Here is a 10,872-nt window from a genome sequence, read left to right on the forward strand (position 1 = left end):
CAGTCTTTAAAGTAGGTTACATTAGTAATATTCATTTTTTATTATTATGTTAAACAAACATTCTACGTTTTTTTAAACAATATTTTGAGATCTGGGCCCATGTCCACAAAGCGTCTCAGAGAAGAAAATTGGTCGAATAAGTGCTGAGAATAAAGACATTTTACACTTCTGGGTATAAATTAAAGCTATGCATGAAGTCTCTAGTCCCACCTAGTCGGCAGATATTTAGGACACCTCGTGAGCTGTCCTAAGTAGTTAAGAGTTAACAGCAGGTGTCTTGATAATACTATAGAATAATGCAGTGAGTCAGTGGTTCCTGAGCCACATGTAATTGCTTTGTAGTAGTTAAAAATAATGTTTTATATTTCTATATGATTAATCCATTAATAATATATGTCTTGTGCTTTTGGCAATGATTTATGTATAATACTTATGTATAACAAGTGATACCATGTATGTCTCCAAAGCATTTTTTCTTCATTTTGGCAGATTCATTTATGCTTATTTCTGAAGATTAACTCAGGTTTTCGCCCAGCGGCTAAGGAGTTGGAGCTGTAGCAGGAGTTGGACCTGTGGCTGAAAGGTGGCTGGTTTATATCCCGGGCCGGGCGCTGGTAAAAACAGGAGGAATTGATCTGACCACTGGAGGGCTGCTGGGTTCACATCCTCAAAACATTCACCTTTCGTTGATCAGAACTCTAGAGGTTCTTCTTCACTGAACCCCAATATATATATCACTTTTAGTGGTTCCATATATTAAGGAAGTGATAGAAGCCTTTTTGGTTCTATAAGGAACCTTCTTTTCTAAGAGTGTAAAATAAACACGTTTTTCTTTTGATTATTTAATTATCTACGTCATGTTATTTGAAGATATCCCTTTGGAGCGCAACATCACATTGTTAAAAAATAATCCTAAATTGGGCGTGGCTATGAATTAGGCAAATTGAAGACATCTAGGGCGTAATATGTGTTCGATGAAAATGAACATTGTATGCAACGTTGTAGGTAACATTATTGGCAAGGGACTTGATGCCGACTATGCTAAAGCTATTTAGAGTTGTTAAAAAAAAAATCTTATTGTAACAACCATCAGAATTGGTAAAGAAAATATGCATTCCATTATATTAGGCAATAATTAAGAGTAGGCAAAGTGGTCGTGTCATGTCAAATTCTATCAAATATGTTACATTGTAACGAGTACAGTCAGGGTGCCGTGGAGCCCCTGCAGTACCTCCACAGACCCCGGATTGAGAACCCCTGCAGTACCTCCACAGACCCCGGAACCCCTGCAGTACCTCCACAGACCCCGGATTGAGAACCCCTGCAGTACCTCCACAGACCCCGGATTGAGAACCCCTGCAGTACCTCCACAGACCCCGGATTGAGAGCCCCTGCAGTACCTCCACAGACCCCGGATTGAGAGCCCCTGCAGTACCTCCACAGACCCCGGATTGAGAGCCCCTGCAGTACCTCCACAGACCCCGGATTGAGAACCCCTGCAGTAACTCCACAGACCCCGGATTGAGAACCCCTGCAGTACCTCCACAGACCCCGGATTGAGAACCCCTGCAGTACCTCCACAGACCCCGGATTGAGAGCCCCTGCAGTACCTCCACAGACCCCGGATTGAGAGCCCCTGCAGTACCTCCACAGACCCCGGATTGAGAGCCCCTGCAGTACCTCCACAGACCCCGGATTGAGAACCCCTGCAGTACCTCCACAGACCCCGGATTGAGAACCCCTGCAGTACCTCCACAGACCCCGGATTGAGAACCCCTGATTTAGCAGATGCTCTTATCCAGAGAGATTTACAGTAAGTGCATTCATCTTTAGATATCTAGGTGAGACAATCACATATCACAGTCAAATATACAGAATACGAACATTCCATTCCTGCTAAACAATGGATATGTTGATATCTAGGTGGATATATTGCGTTTTGCAATAAAAAATAAATAATAATACACATCTAAAAACTATGAATAAAAAATCTGAGAACGGTAATATTGAAGGTCCCATAAACAGCCATTTATGATTAAAAAAACAAATGTGAACATTTTTGGAAATGGCATTTTTGAAAAAAACTCTTAATAATTCTTAAACAAAATTGTCATCTCACCTCTTGGCTTTGGTGTCATGTTCCCTAGAGAGTCTCATTTTAGAGGCAGGACCCCCCTCCTCTCTCTCCCCAGAGAGACTCATTTTAGAGCACTGACCCCTAAACAGAGATCCAGCATGTTGGTTGTGGATGACACAGTAATTCTTGAATGTCAATTGTTATCATTTAATAATTATCTCTTATAAAACATTTACTTAACAGACATATCGAAACAGTCAGGTGATTTAATGCAATTACATGAATATGTAGTTGTAAAATTTCATCTCCTTGGTAACTGTCAATAATAATAAGTCACTGTTTGTTAAGGTAGTTATAGACAGTACAGCAACAATAATAATAATAATAATAATAAGTCACTGTTTGTTAAGGTAGTTATAGACAGTACAGCAACAATAATAATAATAATAATAATAATAATAATATTAAGTCACAGTTTGTTAAGGTGGTTATAGACAGTACAGTAACAATAATAATAATAATAATAATAATAATAAGTCACAGTTTGTTAAGGTAGTTATAGACAGTACAGCAACAATAATAATAATAATAATAATAATAATAAGTCACTGTTTGTTAAGGTAGTTATAGACAGTACAGCAACACAAGGCCATGTCTCACACGTATTTGTATTCACTAACAGTAGGCTATTTATTGTCTTTCAATCTGTTCTTTTCTAAACGTATCTGAGAATATAGACAGAAGGGCTAAAACGGACATGATTGATCTGAGGGGGAAATCTTTGATCCATTTAGAAAGTTTATTTGCATCAAGTAAGAGATTTTAAATCATGTAAACTAGACTAGGTTATAATGTATAATGGCGTTTTGTTAGTGATATGCAGATCAAGGTCTATACCTCGGCTATAGCCTACATATCATAGATGACCAGTCTAAACCTGTTCAGATCAACATAATGTTATAGTCCTACCAGTAGCAGGACAGAGAATGTACTGTATATAACCTACATATCATAGATGACCAGTCTAAACCTGTTCAGATCAACATAATGTTATAGTCCTACCAGTAGCAGGACAGAGAATGTACTGTATATAACCTACATATCATAGATGACCAGTCTAAACCTGTTCAGATCAACATAATGTTATAGTCCTACCAGTAGCAGGACAGAGAATGTACTGTATATAACCTACATATCATAGATGACCAGTCTAAACCTGTTCAGATCAACATAATGTTATAGTCCTACCAGTAGCAGGACAGAGAATGTACTGTATATAACCTACATATTATAGATGACCAGTCTAAACCTGTTCAGATCAACATAATGTTATAGTCCTACCAGTAGCAGGACAGAGAATGTACTGTATATAACCTACATATCATAGATGACCAGTCTAAACCTGTTCAGATCAACATAATGTTATAGTCCTACCAGTAGCAGGACAGAGAATGTACTGTATATAACCTACATATCATAGATGACCAGTCTAAACCTGTTCAGAACAACATAATGTTATAGTCCAGTAGCAGGACAGAGAATGTACTGTATATAACCTACATATCATAGATGACCAGTCTAAACCTGTTCAGATCAACATAATGTTATAGTCCTACCAGTAGCAGGACAGAGAATGTACTGTATGTAACCTACATATCATAGATGACCAGTCTAAACCTGTTCAGATCAACATAATGTTATAGTCCTACCAGTAGCAGGACAGAGAATGTACTGTGTATAACCTACATATCATAGATGACCAGCCTAAACCTGTTCAGATCAACATAATGTTATAGTCCTACCAGTAGCAGGACAGAGAATGTACTGTATATAACCTACATGTCATAGATGACCAGTCTAAACCTGTTCAGATCAACATAATGTTATAGTCCTACCAGTAGCAGGACAGAGAATGTACTGTATATAACCTACATATCATAGATGACCAGTCTAAACCTGTTCAGATCAACATAATGTTATAGTCCTACCAGTAGCAGGACAGAGAATGTACTGTATATAACCTACATATCATAGATGACCAGTCTAAACCTGTTCAGATCAACATAATGTTATAGTCCTACCAGTAGCAGGACAGAGAATGTACTGTATATAACCTACATATGATATATGACCAGTCTAAACCTGTTCAGATCAACATAATGTTATAGTCCTACCAGTAGCAGGACAGAGAATGTACTGTATATAACCTACATATCATAGATGACCAGTCTAAACCTGTTCAGATCAACATAATGTTATAGTCCTACCAGTAGCAGGACAGAGAATGTACTGTATATAACCTACATATCATAGATGACCAGTCTAAACCTGTTCAGATCAACATAATGTTATAGTCCTACCAGTAGCAGGACAGAGAATGTACTGTATATAACCTACATATCATAGATGACCAGTCTAAACCTGTTCAGATCAACATAATGTTATAGTCCTACCAGTAGCAGGACAGAGAATGTACTGTATATAACCTACATATCATAGATGACCAGTCTAAACCTGTTCAGATCAACATAATGTTAGAGTCCTACCAGTAGCAGGACAGAGAATGTACTGTATATAACCTACATATCATAGATGACCAGTCTAAACCTGTTCAGATCAACATAATGTTATAGTCCTACCAGTAGCAGGACAGAGAATGTACTGTATGTAACCTACATATCATAGATGACCAGTCTAAACCTGTTCAGATCAACATAATGTTATAGTCCTACCAGTAGCAGGACAGAGAATGTACTGTATATAACCTACATATCATAGATGACCAGTCTAAACCTGTTCAGATCAACATAATGTTATAGTCCTACCAGTAGCAGGACAGAGAATGTACTGTATATAACCTACATATCATAGATGACCAGTCTAAACCTGTTCAGATCAACATAATGTTATAGTCCTACCAGTAGCAGGACAGAGAATGTACTGTATATAACCTACATATCATAGATGACCAGTCTAAACCTGTTCAGATCAACATAATGTTATAGTCCTACCAGTAGCAGGACAGAGAATGTACTGTATATAACCTACATATCATAGATGACCAGCCTAAACCTGTTCAGATCAACATAATGTTATAGTCCTACCAGTAGCAGGACAGAGAATGTACTGTATATAACCTACATATCATAGATGACCAGTCTAAACCTGTTCAGATCAACATAATGTTATAGTCCTACCAGTAGCAGGACAGAGAATGTACTGTATATAACCTACATATCATAGATGACCAGCCTAAACCTGTTCAGATCAACATAATGTTATAGTCCTACCAGTAGCAGGACAGAGAATGTACTGTATATAACCTACATATCATAGATGACCAGTCTAAACCTGTTCAGATCAACATAATGTTATAGTCCTACCAGTAGCAGGACAGAGAATGTACTGTATGTAACCTACATATGATATATGACCAGTCTAAACCTGTTCAGATCAACATAATGTTATAGTCCTACCAGTAGCAGGACAGAGAATGTACTGTATATAACCTACATATCATAGATGACCAGTCTAAACCTGTTCAGATCAACATAATGTTATAGTCCTACCAGTAGCAGGACAGAGAATGTAGTCTAGGCCTGATATGTTTTACTACATTTTCAACAGAGACCATCAGGTTGGTCGACATGATAAGCTGTGATGTATTTGTTTTTAGGTGAGGGAGTGCAAAAAAATTACGCCATCATGTCCTCAGTCAAAGTTTGTACCGACAGATGTAGCCTATTGAATAGCCAGCCTATCATTACAACCTACAAACAAGCCTATCTCCAACCCTGTTCCTGGAGCGCTACCCTCCGGTGGGGTCTCACTCCAACCCTGTTCCTGGAGCGCTACCCTCCGGTAGGGTCTCACTCCAACCCTGTTCCTGGAGCGCTACCCTCCGGTAGGGTTTCACTCCAACCCTGTTCCTGGAGCGCTACCCTCCGGTAGGGTTTCTCTCCAACCCTGTTCCTGGAGCGCTACCCTCCGGTAGGGTTTCACTCCAACCCTGTTCCTGGAGCGCTACCCTCCGGTAGGGTTACACTCCAACCCTGTTCCTGGAGCGCTACCCTCCGGTAGGGTTTCACTCCAACCCTTTTCCTGGAGCGCTACCCTCCGGTAGGGTTTCACTCCAACCCTGTTCCTGGAGCGCTACCCTCCGGTAGGGTCTCACTCCAACCCTGTTCCTGGAGCGCTACCCTCCGGTAGGGTTTCACTCCAACCCTGTTCCTGGAGCGCTACCCTCCGGTAGGGTCTCACTCCAACCCTGTTCCTGGAGCGCTACCCTCCGGTAGGGTTTCACTCCAACTCTGTTCCTGGAGCGCTACCCTCCGGTAGGGTCTCACTCCAACCCTGTTCCTGGAGCGCTACCCTCCGGTAGGGTCTCACTCCAACCCTGTTCCTGGAGCGCTACCCTCCGGTAGGGTCTCACTCCAACCCTGTTCCTGGAGCGCTACCCTCCGGTAGGGTTTCACTCCAACCCTGTTCCTGGAGCGCTACCCTCCGGTAGGGTTTCACTCCAACCCTGTTCCTGGAGCGCTACCCTCCGGTAGGGTCTCACTCCAACCCTGTTCCTGGAGCGCTACCCTCCGGTAGGGTCTCACTCCAACCCTGTTCCTGGAGCACTACCCTCCGGTAGGGTTTCACTCCAACCCTGTTCCTGGAGCGCTACCCTCCGGTAGGGTTACACTACAACCCTGTTCCTGGAGCGCTACCCTCCGGTAGGGTTTCTCTCCAACCCTGTTCCTGGAGCGCTACCCTCCGGTAGGGTCTCAATCCAACCCTGTTCCTGGAGCGCTACCCTCCGGTAGGGTTTCACTCCAACCCTGTTCCTGGAGCGCTACCCTCCGGTAGGGTTTCACTCCAACCCTGTTCCTGGAGCGCTACCCTCCGGTAGGGTTTTACTCCAACCCTGTTCCTGGAGCGCTACCCTCCGGTAGGGTCACACTCCAACCCTGTTCCTGGAGCGCTACCCTCCGGTAGGGTCTCACTCCAACCCTGTTCCTGGAGCGCTACCCTCCGGTAGGGTCTCACTCCAACCCTGATCCTGGAACGTTACCCTCCGGTAGGGTTACACTCCAACCCTGTTCCTGGAGCGCTACCCTCCGGTAGGGTTACACTCCAACCCTGTTCCTGGAGCGCTACCCTCCGGTAGGGTCTCACTCCAACCCTGTTCCTGGAGCGCTACCCTCCAGTAGGGTTTCACTCCAACCCTGTTCCTGGAGCGCTACCCTCCGGTAGGGTCTCACTCCAACCATGTTCCTGGAGCGCTACCCTCCGGTAGGGTTACACTCCAACCCTGTTCCTGGAGCGCTACCCTCCGGTAGGGTTACACTACAACCCTGTTCCTGGAGCGCTACCCTCCGGTAGGGTTTCACTCCAACCCTGTTCCTGGAGCACTACCCTCCGGTAGGGTTACACTCCAACCCTGTTCCTGGAGCGCTACCCTCCGGTAGGGTCTCACTCCAACCCTGTTCCTGGAGCGCTACCCTCCGGTAGGGTCTCACTCCAACCCTGTTCCTGGAGCCCTACCCTCCGGTAGGGTCTCACTCCAACCCTGTTCCTGGAGCGCTACCCTCCGGTAGGGTTTCACTCCAACCCTGTTCCTGGAGCGCTACCCTCCGGTAGGGTTTCAGTCCAACCCTGTTCCTGGAGCGCTACCCTCCGGTAGGGTTTCACTCCAACCCTGTTCCTGGAGCGCTACCCTCCGGTAGGGTTTCACTCCAACCCTGTTCCTGGAGCACTACCCTCCGGTAGGGTCTCACTCCAACCCTGTTCCTGGAGCGCTACCCTCCGGTAGGGTCTCACTCCAACCCTGTTCCTGGAGCGCTACCCTCCGGTAGGGTTTCACTCCAACCCTGTTCCTGGAGCACTACCCTCCGGTAGGGTCTCACTCCAACCCTGTTCCTGGAGCGCTACCCTCCGGTAGGGTCTCACTCCAACCCTGTTCCTGGAGCGCTACCCTCCGGTAGGGTTTCACTCCAACCCTGTTCCTGGAGCACTACCCTCCGGTAGGGTCTCACTCCAACCCTGTTCCTGGAGCACTACCCTCCGGTAGGGTCTCACTCCAACCCTGTTCCTGGAGCGCTACCCTCCGGTAGGGTTTCACTCCAACCCTGTTCCTGGAGCGCTACCCTCCATTACTAAAATAGGTTCTAAAAGTGTTCTAGGCTATCCTACCCTAGGGTTAGGGTTAAATAGTTAATACCTAGGACTAGGGTTAAGGCTAAAATAGGTTCTAAAAGTGTTCTAGGCTATCCTACCCTAGGGTTAGGGTTAAATAGTTAATACCTAGGACTAGGGTTAAGGCTAAAATAGGTTCTAAAAGTGTTCTAGGCTATCCTAATAGTTATACACAGTGTTAGGGGTTAGGGTTAAAATAGTTAATACCTAGGACTAGGGTTAAGGCTAAAATAGTTATACACAGTGTTAGGGGTTAGGGTTAAATAGTTAATACCTAGGACTAGGGTTAAGGCTAAAATAGTTATACACAGTGTTAGGGGTTAGGGTTAAAATAGTTAATACCTAGGACTAGGGTTAAGGCTAAAATAGTTATACACAGTGTTAGGGGTTAGGGTTAAAATAGTTAATACCTAGGACTAGGGTTAAGGCTAAAATGGTTAAGGCTAAAATAGTTAATGCGAAAGGTTAGAGTTTCTGTACAGCACTTTCTGTTTTTGTGAAATCTACTGATGTAAAAAGGGCTTTATAAATAAATTTGATTGATTGTTAGGTTCAGGGTTTTTAAGGTAACAAATAGTATGGGTTTATAGCTCTCTAGCCCCTCCCTGTGGCCTTCTGTGGATACTACATAACTCATTCACGACACCTGCTAGGCTCATAATCTGAGGTAGCAACTGTGTCAGATCTACAAATCAATGAGCTAGACCTGTCCATTTGGTTTGCAACTCAGTGAACCTGCGCAGCATTCGCTCAGTTCGATGCCTACGAACGAAGACTTCGGTGCATATCAAATTACCCAGCAGCCATTTAGAAACAACAACTAGTAAAAAAAAAAAGTGTTATTTCTTAATAAAAAAAAAGTATTATGGCTGTTTAAATCAGCCACATTTTGAAAAAGAGAAAAGGGACATGTGTTTTGTTTATTTCTTTTTCTGAAAACACAAATGGTTAACCATGACCAGAACATGTTTAACACTTGATGGGTATGTGCCAGGCATTGTTTAGAATGTTGATTACTACACAGTTGAACAGTGAGCATGATCACCAAGTAGCCATAATTCTGTTGACAATAAGTTATTTGAGGTTGGTGTTTATGGTTAACACTGGCAGGTCTCGTTGATAAACAATAGAGAAGCTGGCATTGTGAAGCAGAACAATGAGGTGGGAATAGAACTTTCAGAAGATGAGTTGGTGCCACTGTGCTCAATAGAACTAATGGGAGCTGGCAGGGTGAAAAATGACCTGGAATAAGGTCTGTCTTTTAGCGATTATGTCTTAACTAGAGACATAAGGTAGTGTTATAAAACTGGGCTCCATGGCGGTTCTAATGAACTAGTTTTTATCAACAACAAAAAAGCGTTGTTGAAAATGTCATGTGTCCAGCCTACTTGAGGCGCCCCGAAAATAATATTCAAAAGTTCGGTCCTTGGACACAGAGGGGTTAAACACTAAAGTTACCGTCCATCTAGTGAAGAGAGGAGAACCGGACAGAGGTAGCCAGCATCCATCAATGATAGAGAGAAGCCCTCCACGGGATTTAACAGGTGGAAGAAACAACCGTGGAGCTCCATCGGTCCACAAGAAATGCAGACAGCTGGTGATGAAGTAGTGGTAACTAGAATAACTAGGATGCTGCTGGTAGAGCAACTAGCTAGCTTACTTAGCTGCACCGACTAGCTAGGTTAACTAGGATGCTGCTGGGAGAGTAGCTAGCTAGCTTACCGAGCTGTACCGAGTAGCTTGGCTAGCTAGCAGGTCATTCATCTGTCCCTCGTCTCGAGGAAGATGACGAATCCTGTGATTCACAAAATGAAACAAGAATAGCGAGTGAAAAGGATCTGGCTACACTCATACTCTCCCTGGCCATTAACCTCTCTAGGGTCGGCGGGACGAAATCGTCCCACCTACGTAACAGCCAGTGGAATCCTGTGGCGCGTTATTCAAATACCTTAGAAATGCTATTACTTCAATTTCTCAAACATATGACTATTTTACACCATTTTAAAGACAAGACTCTCATTAATCTAACCACACTGTCCGATTTCAAAAAGCCTTTACAACGAAAGCAAAACATTAGATTATGTCAGCAGAGTACCCAGCCAGAAATAATCAGACACCCATTTTTCAAGCTAGCATATAATGTCACATAAACCCAAACCACAGCTAAATGCAGCACTAACCTTTGATGATCTTCATCAGATGACACACCTAGGACATTATGTTATACAATACATGCATGTTTTGTTCAATCAAGTTCATATTTATATCAAAAACCAGCTTTTTACATTAGCATGTGACGTTCAGAACTAGCATACCCCCCGCAAACTTCTGGTGAATTTACTAAACATTTACTAAATTACTCGATAAACGTTCACAAAAAGCATAACAATTATTTTAAGAATTATAGATACAGAACTCCTCTATGCACTCGATATGTCCGATTTTAAAATAGCTTTTCGGTGAAAGCACATTTTGCAATATTCTAAGTAGATAGCCCGGCATCACAGGGCTAGCTATTTAGACACCCAGCAAGTTTAGCACTCACCAAAGTCAGATTTACTATAAGAAAAATGTTATTACCTTTGGTGTTCTTCGTCAGAATGCACTCCCAG

The 10,872-nt window shown here is 43.2% G+C and overlaps 1 long non-coding RNA gene across 1 annotated transcript; it reads right to left on the bottom strand.

The window, feature by feature from the left end:
• Window positions 1-368: 368 nt before the first annotated feature.
• Window positions 369-1,781, bottom strand: LOC115191101 (uncharacterized). Its single transcript, XR_003877532.1, has 2 exons — window positions 1,751-1,781; window positions 369-1,266 (listed from the first exon to the last, which is right to left on the bottom strand). It is a non-coding gene; the product is annotated as an uncharacterized LOC115191101 (long non-coding RNA).
• Between the last annotated feature and the right edge of the window lie 9,091 nt (window positions 1,782-10,872).

The sequence above is a fragment of the Salmo trutta genome, unplaced genomic scaffold, assembly GCF_901001165.1.
Source record: "Salmo trutta unplaced genomic scaffold, fSalTru1.1, whole genome shotgun sequence".
NCBI classification, from domain to species: domain Eukaryota; kingdom Metazoa; phylum Chordata; class Actinopteri; order Salmoniformes; family Salmonidae; genus Salmo; species Salmo trutta.